This window comes from Hypanus sabinus, chromosome 6 (genome assembly GCF_030144855.1).
Source record: "Hypanus sabinus isolate sHypSab1 chromosome 6, sHypSab1.hap1, whole genome shotgun sequence".
In the NCBI taxonomy this organism is placed as follows: Eukaryota; Metazoa; Chordata; class Chondrichthyes; order Myliobatiformes; family Dasyatidae; genus Hypanus; species Hypanus sabinus.
This window is the reverse complement of record NC_082711.1, coordinates 10,823,552-10,839,314: the sequence shown is the minus strand read 5'-3', so window position 1 is coordinate 10,839,314 and position 15,763 is coordinate 10,823,552. Positions and strand designations below refer to the sequence as shown.

Below are 15,763 nucleotides of genomic sequence, written 5' to 3'. Positions count from 1 at the left end.
TAAAGCCTTCCTGTCTGCCAAGGTGTAGTTTCCGTACCATGCAGTGATGCAGCTTGTCAGGATGCTCTCAATCTCGTGTCTGTGGAGAGACATGAGTATGGATGTGCACAGTCCAGCTCTCTTCAGCCTCCTCAGAAAGTTGTTGTGCTTTCCTGATTCTGACAAGGTGTGCTGTGTTTTGTCCTCGGCCCCAGAGGAACGATGTTTTGTTTAGCTGTATACATGTGCATGTTTAAATGGCAATAACTTGAAGTTGAACAAAGCAAGGCTTTCTTAACTTGTTTATTCATTATTCACACAACATGGAGCCTCTACATTTCCATGTGTTCTAATTACAGAGTCTGGCTGACACAACACGTTGCTTTAAACCCCCTCAGCCCTCTCCAACCTCAGCTCGAAGGTCAAGCACTGTGCCTGAACACCCCTGGCCACCATCAACTTGGGAGCAGCTGCAGATCGAATATCTCCTCGCCAACCCCTCTGTATTTCTGCTGACATCTGTCTTAATAAATAATAAATTTCAATTCTTCAAAGTCAACATATAAAATTGGAGAAACTTTACAGTGAAATTAAACAACAAAACATTTACAAAGGTACATGTACTGTATAATCCGAATCTCCTTAAAAAATGCCCTTACATGCAGGTAATTGTTCATGTGCTTTCCCGTGGGTTGAGAAACCTTCATTTTCTTTACACGATTATTCTGTGAGGAGATGTTATACTTGTTTTATACATTAAAAGACGAGGGTCACAGAGTTGTACAGCACAGAAACAGGCCCTTCGGCCCACATTATTTGTGGTGACCTACTAATCCTATTGGCCCCCATTAGGACTGTGTCCTCTGAGGGGGCAAACCATTTGGCAATGCTGCATCTCAGTGGGAGAGAAAACAAGGTCTCCCAATTGCCCCTCGGCACACTGTGTGTTCACACCCAGAATCGGCGGCCGTGCACAGACCTGAATAATGGAAGCAGGCAGCTGTGGTCCTGGGCCAGGCAGGTCCCATTAGCAGTATGAAACCATTGTCCACCTGCTACAAAACACACAGATGATAGGAAGATCTGACACAAACACACTTCAGATCGGACACCCCATGGCGTGAAGAATGGGTGATAACAGGGTTCCATCTGCGCAACCCCATCCCTTCATGCATTAAGGTGCTTGAGGCAGCAACTCTTTAACAACTGATCACCAATGGTGCTCTGCACGAGATCTGTTCTGCAACCCCCTGCTCTTTGTGATGTTTATAAATGACTTGGATGAGGAAGTGGAAGGGTGATTGGTTGGAGATATGGATAGTGTGGAAAGTTGCCATTGGTTCCTACAGGACACTGACAGGATGCAGAGTTGGGCTGAAGTGGCAACTAGAGACCAATCTGGAAAAGTGTGAAGTCGAACTTGAGGGCAGAGTACAGGGTTAATGGCAAGATTCTTGGCAGTGTGGAGGAACAGTTCCATGTCCATAGATCACTTAAAGTTGCTGAGAAGGTTGATAGGTTGCTAAGAAGCCATATGGAATGGTTGTCTTCATTAGTCAGGGGATTGAGTTCAAGAACCGTGAGGTAATGTTGCAGCTCCATAAAACTCTGGTGAGACCACATTTGGAATATTGTAATCAGTTCTGGTCACCTCTCTAAAGGAAGGATGTGGAAATGTTAGAGAGGGTGCAGAGGAGATTTGCCTGGATTAGAGAGCATGTCTTATGTACTGTACGTAGGTTGAGGGTTTTTCTCCCTGGAGCGGAGGAGGATAAGAGGTGATGATAGAGGTGTATAAGATGATAAAAGGCATAGATTGAGTGGACAGCCGGAGACTTTTTCCTAGGGTAGAAATGGTTAAAATGAGGGGACATACTTTTAAAATGTTGGAGGAAAGTAACAAAGGCTGACAGAGGTATTTTCTTTACATAGGGGGAGGAAGATTAGATTGATCTTACAGTAGGTTAAAAGATAGACACAACATGGTGGGCCGAAGTTCTGTGTTCTAACTCTGCTGACACTCCCTGCCAGCAGCTGTTCAGATGAGCTGTCCAGCTGCGGGGTGAGGACTGCCTCTGTGTGCTCCTCGCAACAACGGAGAGGTGATTACTGCTGTAAACGCGGCTGTGAAAACAGACGGTGACGACATGGGAACGTGGTGAAGATAAGGGGAAGGAGCAAGTGACGTAAAGGGTTGGGGGAGCCGTTAAAAGAGCTTTTATCTGCTTCAGGCTGGGCTCTGCCCTCTCAGTGTGAGGGGCCACAGGAGTTCTAACTGTCTGTGTGGTTGTGTTATTGTTGGTATATTTTCCCAGCCTTTAGGATATTTTGAGTGTTTATGTACACAAATAAACTACTTTGATGTGATAGTCAAAATTTTTCATCAAATTGGCAATTCATGCATTGTCACAGTCACTGTAAACACCAGGACTGTTAATGGAGGGAAGTTCAAAGTTCAAAGGAAATTACTCTGTAAGTATCTCTGTATCAAAAAGTGCTCCAAATATCAATTGTCACACTGCATATTTATGAAGAGTTTTTTAAAAGCATTCTTGTTGTAATGAATTTCAATAGATATCATGTCTCCTAATTTCCATAGGGTTATTACTCACATAATCTCTGCTTGTCATTATTTCCAATTGTGCTCAATTTTTCTAAAACACTACCTAAATGAGATGAAATACTACTTGGAATGTATTGAAAGTACTGTTCATCCATGTTATTTAGGCCTGTTACTTGGGGCTAATTGAAGTTACTCTGAAGAGGACAGTAATGTGTCACACCTGAGAGCAGTGGAACTCTTGGTAATGGACAAGAAGCAAACAGCAGGACTCCAGTGGGTGGCACAGTCACTGTTCAGATCGGAGTTCAATTCCTGCCGCTGTTTGTACCCTCTTCCTGTGACCGTGCAGAATTCCTCTGGGCGTTCCAGCTTCCTCCCACATCCCATATACGTTCGGGTTCGGGTTAGTGAGCTGTGTGAACCAGTAGTGTGGTGTCACTTGCTGCTGCCCCCAGCACAATCCTGATTTCACTGCTTGTTTTGATGTATGAAGCTGATGAAGTTTAAGCTTGGGGCAGATGGTTCACTCTGATGCCCAAGCCAAATGTCACAAGGACAAAATACTTGGGAGCTGTGGGGATTTGCCCGAGTACCTTATTGTAATTGTAGTTCCTTTGTTGCAGCTCCTTTGCACTGGAATATGGGACGGGTAAGGCTACTTCAAGGGCCGCCACTCCTGCTGCCGGGCAGAGTGACTTCTGTGGACGATGAGGAGATCACCGAGAGGTCCCTGTTGGATCAGGTGGAAACTCTGGCCATCAAAACTGGGTCAGCGAGCTGGATTCCCGTAGTCATCAGCACCCTTGCTAATCTGTGTCCCAGAGGCTGTGAGCAGAAGGGATATTGCTCCCTAGTGGGGCACAGTGGACCTGGGTACGTACAGAGCCTTACAGAACAGAAACAGCCCCTTCAGTCCATCTAGTCTGTGCTGAACTGACCTTCGCCTTCCCGTCCAAGTACCTGTCCAAACCTCTCTTCAATGTGGCAATCGAACCCACATCCACCTCTTCTGCTGGTGGCGCATTCCACATGCTCTTCATCCTCTGAGTGAAGAAGCTCCCCTCAGGTTTCCACTAAATATTTTACCTTTCACCCTTAACCCATGACCTCTGGTTCTAGTCTAATGCAAACTGAGGGTGGGGCAAATAGATGAGAAGAGGGCCTCCTTTGTTTTGGGAGAGAGCTGGGGCAGCGAGTTAGTAAGATACAAGAACAAATCTTCAGTGTCTCCTGTCTCCAGTCTGGGAGTCCTTGGTTACCTCTTGGCCCCAGCCTGTGTTGATACCCAAACTCAGGGCCTTAATCTTCAGATATGCCTATCAACAAGAAATCAAAACTCACAATTTGATGGAGCTTCAGGAAGGTGGATCTCGACAGTATCTGTTCCCGGCAGTGCGCTGTGAATGCCAGCAATGTGCCGCTGGCTGGGAGGTTTATCTAACGGCTGCTCCTGGCTGTGCTATGAGAAATTTGACAACACAAACTGCAGTGTGTTTCCAAGTCCTGTGGGTAAAGCCCTCAAATGAATTCTCAGGGACTGAGAAGATGGGGTGCCCTGAGCATCGCTGGGTCGTTTTCCCACACTCTCAGACTCTCACAGTTGTAGACTGTTGTTCTGAGGATGCTTTACAGACAGGCAGGTCCAATAAATCCTTGAACTTGATGAGAGAAAACCCCAGCTCTTGTATATCCCTCCCTGTGATCTCAGGCCATTTCAAGTGGGATGCTTTGTAAGATGCAGCCACTTATAATCTGGGTAATGGGCTCTTCCAGCCCAAAGAGCCCATGCCACCTAATTACACCCCTTGTGAATAATTTACTAACCCTAACTCATATGCCTTTGGACTGTGGGAGGAAGCTGCAGCACCTGGAGGAAACCCACAAAGTCACAGGGAGAATGAGTAAACTCCTTAAAGACAGCGGCAGGAATTGAACACAGATTGCTCACGCTGAAAAAGCATTACACTTAGTGCTACAGTAATGCAGTACGCAGCTTGTGCCCAGCAAGATGTGCTGAGATAAGAACCACGTGAAATGTGCTGAGATACTGTAAATATTGTTCAGAGTGGCACCCTGGGCACGACAGAGCCCAGTTACAGAATGGCTAAGTAATCAGACTTGTATCTAGTGACATAAATCTGTTTCAACCAGCTGGGGAACCCAAATTCAGTGTAATGAACAAATCTGGTATAGAAACTTCTCTTCGTAACCATGAACCTACTGGACTGAGATAAAAACCCATTTGTGTCAGTACCCAGCCTGGTTGTGTGTGGCTTTGCACCCAGGGTCCTATGAAATGTTTATGAAAAGCACTCAGTTCGATCCCGTTGGTGATAAATGGGATGAATAGACTACTACAAATGAAAAACAAAATTCCCCTCTTCTCTTTAAACCGTCCCTACGAGTTTGTTATGTCCATCCGAGACATCAGTAAAGGCCACGTCCAAAAGATAAAAAAAACTCTTCTGTCAATCCATGTATTTTTGTCCAAGTATCTGGAACACAAAACCTCTGACCATGAGAAAATTTTATTGTATTTAATGTTTTAATAATTTTGAGTCCTGATGAAGGATCTTGACCCAAAACGTCAACTGTTCATTCCTTTCTGTAGATACTGCCTGACCTGCTAGTCCCCCAGCATTTTTGGTGTAACTTTTAATAATTTTATTTTGTTTAAAACCTTATTTTAGAGATTAGGAAATTCAGTCACTAATAAAAAAGTTCTTGGTTGCTCCTGGCTGCAGTACAAGAAATTTGACAACACAACCTGTAGTTTGTTTCCAGGCCCTCAAATGAACTCTCGGAGACTGAGAAGATGGGTGTCCCTGTGGGTTGGGCTCCCAAATGAACTCTCGGAGACTGAGAAGATGGGTGTCCCTGTGGGTTGGGCTCCCAAATGAACTCTCGGAGACTGAGAAGATGGGTGTCCCTGTGGGTTAGGCTCCCAAATGAACTCTCGGAGACTGAGAAGATGGGTGCCCCTGTGGGTTGGGCCCTCAAATGAACTCTCGGATACTGAGAAGATGGGTGTCCCTGTGGGTTGGGCCCTCAAATGAACTCTCGGATACTGAGAAGATGGGTGTTCCTGTGGGTTAGGCTCCCAAATGAACTCTCGAAGACTGAGAAGATGGGTGTCCCTGTGGGTTGGGCTCCCAAATGAACTCTCGGAGACTGAGAAGATGGGTGTTCCTGTGGGTTAGGCTCTCAACTGAACTCTCGGAGACTGAGAAGATGGGTGTTCCTGTGGGTTAGGCTCCCAAATGAACTCTCGGAGACTGAGAAGATGGGTGTCCCTGTGGGTTGGGCCCTCAAATGAACTCTCGGATACTGAGAAGATGGGTGTCCCTATGGGTTGGGGCCTCAAATGAACTCTCGGAGACTGAGAAGATGGGTGTCCCTGTGGGTTAGGCTCCCAAATGAACTCTCGGAGACTGAGAAGATGGGTGTTCCTGTGGGTTAGGCTCCCAAATGAACTCTCGGAGACTGAGAAGATGGGTGTCCCTGTGGGTTAGGCTCCCAAATGAACTCTCGGATACTGAGAAGATGGGTGTCCCTGTGGGTTGGGGCCTCAAATGAACTCTCGGAGACTGAGAAGATGGGTGTTCCTGTGGGTTAGGCTCTCAAATGAACTCTCGGAGACTGAGAAGATGGGTGTTCCTGTGGGTTAGGCTCCCAAATGAACTCTCGGAGACTGAGAAGATGGGTGTTCCTGTGGGTTAGGCTCCCAAATGAACTCTCGGAGACTGAGAAGATGGGTGTCCCTGTGGGTTGGGCCCTCAAATGAACTCTCGGATACTGAGAAGATGGGTGTCCCTATGGGTTGGGGCCTCAAATGAACTCTCGGAGACTGAGAAGATGGGTGTCCCTGTGGGTTAGGCTCCCAAATGAACTCTCGGAGACTGAGAAGATGGGTGTCCCTGTGGGTTGGGGCCTCAAATGAACTCTCGGAGACTGAGAAGATGGGTGTCCCTGTGGGTTAGGCTCCCAAATGAACTCTCGGAGACTGAGAAGATGGGTGTCCCTGTGGGTTAGGCTCCCAAATGAACTCTCGGATACTGAGAAGATGGGTGTCCCTGTGGGTTGGGGCCTCAAATGAACTCTCGGAGACTGAGAAGATGGGTGTCCCTGTGGGTTGGGCTCCCAAATGAACTCTCGGAGACTGAGAAGATGGGTGTCCCTGTGGGTTGGGGCCTCAAATGAACTCTCGGAGACTGAGAAGATGGGTGTCCCTGTGGGTTAGGCTCCCAAATGAACTCTCGGAGACTGAGAAGATGGGTGTCCCTGTGGGTTAGGCTCCCAAATGAACTCTCGGAGACTGAGAAGATGGGTGTTCCTGTGGGTTGGGGTCTCAAATGAACTCTCGGAGACTGAGAAAATGGGTGTTCCTGTGGGTTAGGCTCCCAAATGAACTCTCGGAGACTGAGAAGATGGGTGTTCCTGTGGGTTAGGCTCCCAAATGAACTCTCGGAGACTGAGAAGATGGGTGTCCCTGTGGGTTAGGCTCCCAAATGAACTCTCGGATACTGAGAAGATGGGTGTCCCTGTGGGTTGGGGCCTCAAATGAACTCTCGGAGACTGAGAAGATGGGTGTCCCTGTGGGTTAGGCTCCCAAATGAACTCTCGGAGACTGAGAAGATGGGTGTCCCTGTGGGTTAGGCTCCCAAATGAACTCTCGGAGACTGAGAAGATGGGTGCCCCTGTGGGTTAGGCTCCCAAATGAACTCTCGGAGACTGAGAAGATGGGTGTCCCTGTGGGTTAGGCTCCCAAATGAACTCTCGGAGACTGAGAAGATGGGTGCCCCTGTGGGTTAGGCTCCCAAATGAACTCTCGGAGACTGAGAAGATGGGTGCCCCGAGCGCTGTTCGGTCACCTCCACAATCTCAGAATCCTACAGCTGTAGACTGTTGTTGAGGATGCTTTACAGAGAGGCAGGTCCAATAAATCCTTGTATTTTACCAAAGAAAATGCAGCACTTGTAAATCCCTCTCTGTAATCGCAGGTTGTTCTCAAGCAGGATGCTTTGTGAGATAGGACAATTTATAAATATTTTAAATACGATGATTTACGGAATGTTTGTGGCTAGGATGTACAATGCACATGCATTTAAACATGTCAATGTTGGCTAATTTCCCATCTACTGTTTAGAAGATTGGACGTGTAAACTATGAAATGTATATTAAATGTATATTTTGCTGCCAAGATGCAAAGCTTCAGAGGTTATTTGGTTAAAGCCAGTGATTAAAGTGTTAGCATCAGGACAGGTCGGGGACACACTAGACTACATATTCTGGAACCTGGAACTCGAAACAAGGTGCTGGAGGAACTCAGTGGGTCAGCAGTGAAATGGAGAGTTGATATTTCAGGTTGAGACTCTTCATCAGGACTGGAAGATAAGAGTGGAGATAGTGAGTATAATGAGGTGGGAGAAAGCGATGGAGCAATAGTTGGCAGGTAATGGGTGGATCCAGGTGAGAAGGGTGATGGGCAGATAGAGGAAGGGAGAGTAGAAATAGGATGAGAGGTGGGGGTGCCACAAAGGACTGCAGATGGTGGAATCTGATGGGAAAGGAAGGTGGAAGATGGAACCAAAGAGGGAGCAGTGGAGGGCAGATGGGAACAGTGTGAGAAAGGGATCCAGTGGGTGATGGGCAGACACAGTCAGAGGAAAAGGGGAAAGAAACAGGGTGATGAAGCTGGGGTGGGTGTAGGAGGAACTGGGATGTAGGAGATCAGGAGGACGGGGTGGGAGGGGGGTGCAGGTTACCTGAAATTGGAGAATGCAATGTTCATGTTGTCAGACTGTAGATGACCCAAGTGGAACATGAGGTGCTGTTACTCCAGTCAGAGATGTGGACACTTTGTACAGGGAGAGTTAAGGCTAAGATGGAAAAAAAAAATACCTGAGGAAGAAAGGATTAGAAGAATATGGTGGTTGCAAAAGATGATAGGAAGTGGGGGAAGACTCATGTACAGCTTAAACGCCACCATGGCCAAGTCTCTCTTTCTCTGCTATTAGTTGTGTGGAAGCAGGTTATTGTTTTGTATTGGTAGGGCTGTAAGTGATTCTTCATTATTGTTACCTTAAATGAGTGGACAGTGACCAATGCCTTTCTGTGTCACTAGAGTCTTACCCTGTTTTAGAAGGTGACCACTCTAAAACAATGTCACCAAAGCCTGCAAATTTTTGCTGATGTACCGTGGAAAGCATTGTGACTGGTTTCATCACTGCCTGGCATAGAGGGGCCACTGCACAGAATTGGAAAAAGCTGCTGTAAGTTGCAAACTCAGTTAGCTCCATCAGGGGCAGCATTCAGGACATCTTCAAAATCATCATGAAGGACCCCTGCCACCCAGGACACACTCTTTGCCCTATTATCATCAGGAGGGAGAATCAGAATCAGGTTTAATATCACCAGTATGTCATGAAACTTGTTGCTATGTGGCAACCGGAGGCACAAGAGCCTGACGACACACACTTAACCTCTCAGCCTCATCCTTTCTACCATCAGATTTCCGAACAGACAATGAACCCATGAACACTACCTCATTATTTTGCTCCCTTTTTGCACAACTTACTCAATTTTATACATTTATTATTGTAGTTTATAATAATATTTTAAACTATTGCACGGAGGACCATTGGGGTCTCTCTTCCACCCATCTGAGATATTATCAGGAATGCTGTGTATGCAGGGCTTTAGCATTGCTAAGGATCCCTCCCATCTGTCCCACAATCCCTTTGACCCCCTACCATCAGGCAGGAGGTACTAGAGCATTAGCTCAAGAACTGTTTCTTCCTCCAGGCTTTATGTAACTATATATTTATGTAATATGACTTTATGTGTTGTGCCTGAGTTGTATGTACTGTGCTGTGCACCTTGGTCCAGAGGAACGTTGTTTCAGTTGAAGGTATACATGTGTATGGTTGAATGACAATAAACTTGAACTTGTACTGTACCACTGCCACAAAGCAGCAAATTTCATGGCTTACGTCACTGATAATAAATTTGAATCTGAGATGTTAGGCTGTCCTCTCTGTGTGAAGTCCAGACTTGACACACTAGATAACCACTCAGTGGGCGTTCTGGCTCGGTGCTGCTGAGGGACAGTGCTACAATCGGATGAATTGTGTCGTCAAATTATTTGGTCCTGGTGGTCCAAAATGTCAACTGTTTATTCCCCTCCATAGATGCTGCCTGCCCTGAGTTCCTCCAACATTTTGTGTGTGTTTCTCTGGATTTCCCATATCTGCAGAAAGCTTTATAAAATTAATTCAGAAATATGTGGAAGTGAGAACATTGTATCCCAAGCCCAGAGTTTTCTAGCAGACAGTTCATTAGTTACTTTCCCAAGCTGAGGTCCAATGTCTGTAAGGCTGGAGGCTGAAGATGGCCTGTGCTGAGAACAGAGGACTCCGTATTGCATTGGGTGTTGCTGTTTTGTCACTTCTTGTGATTTGTGTTGTTCTGCCCAGCATTATAGGGATGGTACGTTGGCATCAGAATGTGCGGTGATACATGTAAGCTGCGTCCAGCACATCTGCAGGTGTGTTAGTTGTTAATCCAAACAACAGACTTAATTTTATGTTTCAATGTACATGTGATCTGGATCTGCATCTGAAACTGAACCTGGGACATCAGAAGTGGGTGGAGACAACCCTGGTCAGACCTCACTTGGAGTACTGTGTTCAGTTCTGGTCGCCTCACTACAGGAAGGATGTGGAAGCCATAGAAAGGGTGCAGAGGAGATTTACAAGGATGTTGCCTGGATTGGAGAGCATGCCTTATGAGAATAAGTTGAGTGAAATTGGCCTTTTCTCTTGGAGTGACGGAGGATGAGAGGTGACCTGATAAAGGTGAACAAGATGATGAGAGGCATTGACCGTGTGGATAGTCAGAGGCTTTTTCCCAGGGCTGAAATGACTAACACGAGGGGGCACAGTTTTAAGGTGCTGGGGAGTAGGTCCAGGGGGGATGTCAGGGGTAAGTTTTTTACTGCCAGCGACGGTGGTGGAGGTGGATACAATAGAGTCTTTTAAGAGACTCTTAGATAGATACATGGAGCTTAGAAAATAAGAGAGCTATGTGACAGGGAACTTCTAGGCAAGTTCTAGAGTGGGTTACATGGTCGGCATAGCATTGTGGGCCGAAGGGGCTGCACTGTACTGTACTGTTCTATGTTCTATAAATGGAGGAACTGGGGTATGGGAAATGGGGTGACTAGCATGGACATGATGGGTTGAATGACCTCATTTATGGCCGAATAGCAGACTAGATTTATTTATTTAGAGATATAGCACAGATCAGGCCCTCTGGCCCAACAAGGTATGCTGCCCAGCAACCCACCGACTTAACCCTCACCTCTTCAAAGGTCAATTTACAAAGATCAATTAATGACCTTTAGGCTGTGGGAGAAAACCAGAGCATCCGGAGGGAATCCACACTCAGATGGGAGGTAACGTACAGACTTGCTTACAGAGGATGTCAGAACTGAACTGAAAACTCTGTAATAGAGTCATGCTAACTGCTATGTTACCATGGCACCCACTGGGATATGGGGAATAATTCAGCTCAGTGGCCCGGTACAGGTGCCTTACTGGGTCGGAGAACAGCAAAGTGATTTTAGCATTCAAATGTCAGTACATCATGCAACTTTTTGATATCAATGCTGGTGACAGAGGCCCCATGAGGAACGTCTGCACATCTCTGTGTAACAAAGAAAAAAAACAAGTGTCTCTTGTCTAGAACCTGAATGACTGGTAACATATCACAGGGTGCTGTTGGACGGTCTCTGTCTCCTGCAGGCCACATCCAATGAAATCCTGAAGTGACAGACAATTAGACATATAATTCACGTCAGAAACGGGCTGGGCTGAGAAGGTGCAGAAGACTTCCCTCAGTTATATTTACTCGACATTTTCTGCGGAACAGTGCCTGATTGCTTCAACCTCCATGGTTAGAAGGCCTCACACCGACTGTCAAAAGGCACAGCTGAACTTTAGAATGGCTGAATAGGGAAGGTAGGACTCAGGTGATCCATGATAGCTGATGATAAAGATAAAGTCTTTCAATCTAGGGGTGGCAATCTCTGCTTTCCTTAACTGTTTTGGGCATCAACAGTGGAGATCCAACCCCCAAATCTTGACAAAATTCACAATGTACTCATGGGTCTCATAGGCACAAACTCACTGCGCATCAACAGTGGAGGTCCAACTCCCAAATCTTGACAAAATTCACAATGTACTCATAGGTCTCTAGGCTATAGTCAGTGTCCACCTGAGCTGGTTCAGGCAGCAGAACCACTGTGGTCATGACAGATAGGGGCCAGCTGAGCCCAAAGCCCAAATTCTGGTCCAACTTTCTGCAGGAACGTCTGGCTTTACAATCCAAGCCACCATGTTAGAGTGTGGGGTGGGGGAAGTAGTTTTCAGATGAGGGTGGGCAGAAAAGGTAAAAATGGGAAAGCTAAAGTGGATGGCTAAAATCACACAGAAAGAAAGGACCTACGTTGGTTTCTAGTATTGGTTCAAGAAGCCTGCAGTGTGTCTAGGGAAGGGGATATTTAGGATGGGAAAGCGGGTATTCAGATAGGATGGTTCATATTTGGGAATGGATGTAGATCGTAGGGTGGATGGGGATTTTAGGGTCGATGGGGGTTTTAGGGTGAATGGGATTTTTAGGGTGGATGGGGGTTTTAGGATGAATGGGGATTTTTAGGGTGAATGGGGATTTTTAGGGAGGATGAGGATTTTTAGGGTGAATGGGGATTTTAGGATAAATGGGGATTTTTAGGGTGGGTGGGGATTTTAGGATGAATGGGGATTTTTAGGGTGGGTGGGGATTTTAGGGTGAATGGGGATTTTAGGGAGGATGGGGATTTTAGGGTGAATGGGGATTTTAGGGTGAATGAGGATTTTTAGGGAGGATGGGGATTTTAGGGTGAATGGGGATTTTAGGGAGGATGGGGATTTTAGGGTGAATGGGGATTTTTAGGGAGGATGGGGATTTTAAGGTGAATGGGGTATTTTAGGGTGGATTGGGATTTTAGGGAGGATGGGGATTTTAGGGTGGGTGGGGATTTTAGGGTGAATGGAGAATTTTAGGGAGGATGGGGATTTTAAGGTGAATGGGGTATTTTAGGGTGGATTGGGATTTTAGGGTGGATGGGGATTTTAGGGTGAATGGGGATTTTAGGGTGGATGGGGATTTTAGGGTGAATGGGGATTTTAGGGAGGATGGGGATTTTAGGGTGAACGGGGATTTTAGGGTGAATGGGGATTATAGGGTGAATGGGGATTTTTAGGGAGGATGGGGATTTTAGGGTGAATGGGGATTTTAGAGAAGATGGGGATTTTAGGGTGAATGGTGATTTTAGGGAGGATGGGGATTTTAGGGTGAATGGGGATTTTTAGGGTGGATGGGGATTTTAGGGTGAATGGGGATTTTAGGGAGGATGGGGATTTTAGGGTGAATGGGGATTTTAGGGTGAATGGGGATTTTTAGGGTGGATGGGGATTTTTGGGAGGATGGGGATTTTAGGGTGAATGAGGATTTTAGGGTGGATGGGGATTTTAGGGTGGATGGGGATTTTTAGGGTGAATGGGGATTTTAGGGTGAATGGGGATTTTAGGGAGGATGTGGATTTTAGGGAGGATGGGGATTTTAGGGAGGATGGAGATTTTAGGGTGAATGGGGATTTTAGGGAGGATGGGGATTTTAGGGTGAATGGGGATTTTTAGGGTGGATGGGGATTTTAGGGTGAATGGGGATTTTAGGAAGGATGGGGATTTTAGGGTGAATGGGGATTTTTAGGGTGGATGGGGATTTTTGGGAGGATGGGGATTTTAGGGTGAATGAGGATTTTAGGGTGGATGGGGATTTTAGGGTGGATGGTGATTTTTAGGGTGAATGGGGATTTTTAGGGTGAATGGAAATTTTAGGGGGAATGGGGATTTTAGGGAGGATGGGGATTTTAGGGTGGATGGGGATTTTAGGGAGGATGGGGATTTTGGGGGAATGGGGATTTTAGGGAGGATGGGGATTTTTAGAGAAGATGGGGATTTTAGGGTGAATCGGGATTTTTGGGAGGATGGGGATTTTAGGGTGAATGGGGATTTTAGGGTGAATGGGGATTTTTGGGTGAATGGGGATTTTAGGGAGGATGGGGATTTTAGGGAGGATGGGGATTTTTGGGAGGATGCGGATTTTAGAGAGGATGGGGATTTTAGGGAGGATGGGGATTTTAGGGAGGATGGGGATTTTTGGGAGGATGGGGATTTTTGGGAGAATGGGGATTTTAGGGAGGATGGGGATTTTAGGGAGGCTGGGGATTTTTGGGAGGATGGGGATTTTTGGGAGGATCTGGATTTTAGGGAGGATGGGGATTTTAGGGAGGATGGGGATTTTTGGGAGGATCTGGATTTTAGGGAGGATGGGGATTTTTGGGAGGATGGGGATTTTAGGGAGGATGGGGATTTTTGGGAGGATGGGGATTTTTGGGAGGATCTGGATTTTAGGGAGGATGGGGATTTTAGGGTGAATGGGGATTTTAGGGAGGATGGGGATTTTTGGGAGGATCTGGATTTTAGGGAGGATGGGGATTTTAGGGTGAATGGGGATTTTAGGGAGGATGGGGATTTTTGGGAGGATGGGGATTTTTGGGAGGATGGGGATTTTAGGGTGAATGGGGATTTTAGGGAGGATGGGGATTTTTGGGAGGATGGGGATTTTTGGGAGGATGGGGATTTTTGGGAGGATGGGGATTTTTGGGAGGATGCGGATTTTTGGGAGGATGGGGATTTTAGGGAGGATGGGGATTTTAGGGTGAATGGGATTTTAGGGAGGATGGGGATTTTAGGGTGAATGGGGATTTTAGGGTGAATGGGATTTTAGGGAGGATCTGGATTTTAGGGAGGATCTGGATTTTAGGGTGAATGGGGATTTTAGGGTGAATGGGATTTTAGGGAGGATGGGGATTTTAGGGTGGGTGGGGATATTAGCGAAGATGAGGATTTTTAGGCTGGATGGGGATTTTAGGGTGGGTCCTTAGATAATCAGAATGGTTACAGTATGGAAGGAGCCCACTGAGTTATACCAGGTTTCCTTACGAGCAATCCATCATTCTACTCCACTACACTCTACCCATAACCCTGCTAATTCTTTGTTTGGCTACCTTTGAACTCACCTCCACTTCCACAGCTGAAAATGTGTGTACACATTTGCTCAGATAAGTCCTGACATGATCCCCCCATTACAATTATATGTAAGTCAAGAAATCAGATTTGATCAATATTCTGAAAACAAGGATCTGTGGCCCACTGCACATACAGTGGTCTTCTTGCTTACACCAGGGTGGGATTACCCCCTGAAGGAGAGTTGCAGAAACCTAAGAGGTAAGGGTAAGATTGACCTTGGAGTAAGTTTAAAAAGTCAGCACAACTTCGTGGGCATATGCAGACTAGACAGCCAGCACCTTTTTCCCAAGACTGAAATGGCTACTACAAGGTGGTATAACTTTAAGGTGATTGGAAGAAAGTCTGGGGGCATGTCAGAGGTCATTTTTTTAACAGAATGCCCTTCCAGGACTAACAGTGGAGGCAGATACAGCAGGGACTTTTAAGAAACACTTAGATAGGCACATGGATGATAGAAAAATAGAGTTAGATTGATCTTAGAGTAGGCTAAAAGGTTGGCATAACATCATGGGCTGAAGGGCCTGGATTGTGCTGTAATGTTCAATGTTCTATCAGTTACTTTCTGTTCTAGAAGTCTGTGGAATGTTATTTTCCCAACTAAACACAGGGAGGACATTGCAAGTAACCATTTTCTTATAAAATGTAGAATTCATTCATGATAAGCAAGTGAATGAGTTATAGGCCCAGAATTTATACCTATGCCCAATTCCTAATAATCAGTATTAATACAAGGAAGTGTTGCATTCTCTCCAACAGCCTAACCCTGAAATCTCTGAATCAGGCCCCTGGACATAAACATGAGTGGACAGACTACCAGACCCGATGGGAGTTGCACCTCACAGGGGCAATGCTCCATTACCAGAAACTCAAACCAGAAATAAATTCATACTTGGTCGAGAGAAGTTCCAGATTATTTAGATTGAACAAATGGAATGAACCAATTCTCTTTAAAAAATAAAAGTCCAATACCTTGAACTTTGTACAAGTAAGGGTAGGAACGACATAAGGCTTAGAATAATCTCAGCTA

General features: G+C 46.0%; 1 protein-coding gene across 1 annotated transcript in view; it reads right to left on the bottom strand.

The window, feature by feature from the left end:
• Positions 1-236: 236 nt before the first annotated feature.
• arhgap39 (Rho GTPase activating protein 39) overlaps positions 237-15,763 on the bottom strand; it is a 561,273-nt gene continuing 545,746 nt past the window's right edge. The window contains exon 13 of the mRNA XM_059971678.1: positions 237-502. The gene's annotated coding sequence lies outside the window, so the exon portion shown is untranslated. The remainder of the gene's footprint in view (positions 503-15,763) is intronic.